Source organism: Chrysochloris asiatica, unplaced genomic scaffold (assembly GCF_000296735.1).
Source record: "Chrysochloris asiatica unplaced genomic scaffold, ChrAsi1.0 scaffold00126, whole genome shotgun sequence".
Lineage (NCBI taxonomy): Eukaryota > Metazoa > Chordata > Mammalia > Afrosoricida > Chrysochloridae > Chrysochloris > Chrysochloris asiatica.
Window position 1 is genome coordinate 6,784,396 of NW_006408644.1, and position 3,841 is coordinate 6,788,236.

Sequence of the window (3,841 nt, forward strand, 5' to 3'; positions counted from 1 at the left end):
AGTTTAAAAACAAAACAGGCTGAAAATTAAATTAAATCCTGAGATACAGCATAACAGCCAACAGTGGCATCTTGAAATCTCTCAGGCAGCTTTGAAGGCAAGAAGCTGAAGAGAGAGGACATTAAAGTCAGACTACAGTCAGGCTACAGATTTTTTTTCTCATCCTCCTCTCCTTTTTCTGCAATTATAGACTACAGTATTCAGTCTAGTTTGTTGTTGTTGTTGTTTTGGAGGGGTTTATTCTTGTTGTTGTTGTTTTCTGCTGGTGCTGTTTTGTTGTTGTATGCTCCCTCGTCTACCTTTAAGGGACTCTTTCTCTCCATATATTACACAAGAAGAGACAGCAACTGCTGCTATATAGTCAAACTACAACCAAAAGCTATAAAACACCAAAACCCAGGCAAGAAACAATATCAACAGCCATATACGAGGGAGACAAACAACAACTGTGAAAGTTGCTCTGAGTTAAGCAATAAGAAGAGTGAAAAGGGAAGCGCACATCCTGATCACATCTACCAGGAGTCAATCAGCATAAAAAAAATCAAAACACATACTCAATTAAGTATTAAGGCCACAGATAAACACTAAACATGTGCAAGAAGCAAAACCAGATGACCATATTAGCACATGGCCAGAAACAAGATAAAATGTCCAAGACAAATAACCTAGAGGTAGACGTGGACTCCATTCTGAAAGGGGAGCAGGCCTTGGAAATGCCTGAGAAGAAGTTCAGAAAAATGATTATAAAGTATTTCAAAACACTTTACAATGGAGTTGAAAAAAATCAGGTAGAAGTCCAGAAAGCGCTACAGTAACAATCAAATAAGATAGATACAGTATTGGAAAAAATTCAAAACCAACAGAAAGAGGTCCTAATGATCCATAATAGAATATCAGAAATAGACAATACTCTGAAAGGGCACAGGAGCAGAATAGAAGATATGGAAGGCAGAACCAATGAGCTGTAAGACAAATATCTCAATACCACTAAGACAGAAGACCAAACAGAAAAAAGGATTTAAAAAATCTGAAGAAGGTCTAAGATTCATGTTGGACAACATGAAGAGGAATAACTTAAGAATTATCAGCATTCCAGAACAAGAAGAATCACACAAGTCCAAAGTGAAAATAGTTGAAGAACAGCTGGAAGGAAATTTCTCTAACATTCTGAAAAGTAAAAACATCCAAGAAGCTCAACGAACCCAAGGAAGGATAGACCCCAAAAGAAAATCACCAAGACATATCATAATCAAGTTCTCCAAAATTAAAGATATGGAGACACTCCTGAAAGCAATTAGGGAAAACCGTATTGTTACATACAAAGGCAAGCAAGTCAGATTCAGCTCGGATCTCTCAGCAGAAACCATGCAAGCAAGAAGGCAATGGGGAGACATACATAAAATACTGAAAGAAAAAAAAATTTCCAACCAAGAATCCTTTATCCAGTAAAGCTATCAATCAAATACGACAGTGTAATGAAAACATTCCAGGATAAACAGAAGATAAAGGATTTTGCCAAAGCCAACCCTTTACTACAAAACATCCTAAAGGGAGTTCTGTGGACTGACAACCAACAAGAACAGACAACAACCAGAGATTGACATACGTGGCAACACCTCCCAGAATTAAATCAACAGAAGGAAGACTTGTTAACAGAACAAAACTATAAGAACAAACTCAGAGAATCTGGGAGGTCAGTCTATGATCAAAACCATTACAATGTAAAAGAAGGTAAACCCATAGGAACAGAGATTCAGATGGTGAGAAGGTCAGGTAGATTACAGGATAAAATAGACTGTACTAAATGGAGAGAAAAGTTAATGGACTATAAGGCAACCTCAAAGAAAATTAATGTTTCATAACATACCAAGAAAATGAAAATCCAAGAAGAACATGGAAATATTAAAACTATGAGGAAACTCACAAGAAAGAACATACACAAAAAAAACAAACATAATGGCAGCAATTAATCGATACATATAAACAATTATACTGAATGTAAATTGATTAAATGAATCTGTTAAGAGATGGATAATGTCAGAATGGATAAGAAAACAAGATCCTTCAATATGCTGTCTGCAAGAGACACATCTCACACACAGAGACAAAAACAGATTAAAAGTCAAAGGATGGAAAAAATATGCCAAGCTAATTGCAATAAAAAACGAACAGGAGTGGCAGTACTAATCTCTGATAAAATAAACTTCAAGGCAAAATCCAGCATAATAGATAAAGATGGACATTATGTCATGATTAAAGGGACAATTGAATGAAATGACATAACCATAATAAATATCTATGCTCCCAATGAGAGAGCTCCAAAATATATAAAGCAAATTCTAATAGTTTTGAAAAAAGAAACAGATGAATCTACAATAATAGTGGGTGATTTTAATACACCAATTTCCAAAATGGATAGAACAATCAAAAAGAAACTTTACAAAGACACAGAAAACTAAAGAACACAATCAACCAACTGGACCTCATAGATGTGTACAGAGCATTCAACCCAACTACAGCACAATACACATTCTTTTCCAGTGCACATGGAACATTCTCCAGAATAGGCCATGTTTTAGGCCACAAAACATGTCTTATGCCATAAAACAAATCTTCATAAATTTACAAATGAATATTCATAATATTACAAATACTACAAAGCATCTTCTCAGACCACAATGCTATCAAATTAAAAATCAACAATAGGAAGAACAGGAAATCAAGTCAAATACATGGAAACTGAATAACACCCTGCTGAAAAGTGACTGCATAGTAGAAGAAATTAAAAGTGAATTCACAAAGTTCCTATAAACAAATGAGAACAAAAACACAGCATTCAAAAATCTTTGGGTCATGGCAAAAGCCTATTATAGGAATACTTATAATGGGGCTATAACATGCCCAGTGAAGGAAGCTTCCTGAAGAGCCTCTGCATTACATAAGACCATAGGTGGAATCCTGAACAGCATCTAGAATCTTTAGAGGAGGGAAATTTCCACTTGAAAGGACAAGCAGACCAGCCTGGAGTGGCTAGAAAAACAAAAGATACTTCTTGAAAGAACAAACACCAACAGGAAAAATACAAAACAATAGAGGCAGACGGACTGATTACTACAAGAACAAGCAAGTTGTTCACCCAGGAGACATCAAGGCAAGTGGTCAGGTCCCCTCAGCAAACCCCCTTCCAAGAGTAAGACTCAAAGGGAATACACGCTCTGGTTGGTGACCACATTTGTTACCGAGAAGGGGAAGTGAGGAAAAAACAGCAATGAAGCTGTGAGCTAAGCTATACAACTTTCAATAGACTCCTGTGAACCCTGGTGGAGACCTGGTTGGCCTGAGTGTGGTAAGACCTGGGACTCTCAGGACCAGAGTCAGTGATATAGCCACAGAGGACTAGAGAGGAAAGTGAAGCCTCCAGCTGCTAAGAAGAGACAGCATATGCACAAGAACACCCACACTTGCAGAGAATACCCACTTGACCTGGCTTCAATGATTGGATGATAAGAGCTCAACCAGATGATGACTGGATGATCAGAGCTGAACTAGAAGAAGAAAGAAGAGGGAAAAAAAAGAATAATCTGATACAATTTGATGAACTTGACCTACATCTATGGATGCAGTAGCTCAAAAGAGAGAACAAATCTTTACAGCAAGGATCATTCCCACCCCTTCCATACACTGAGTAGACAGGGATGGGCAACTTGGATATTGGCTACCCAAAATAGGGAGGGGGGCTTCAAAGGCAAGAAGTGACTGGCTTACAAGAGGGAATCTAGATCCAGAGGGCGTGGAGGAAGTTAGAATCTCCACTGAGTAGTATCCAGTCTGTCTAGGCGGG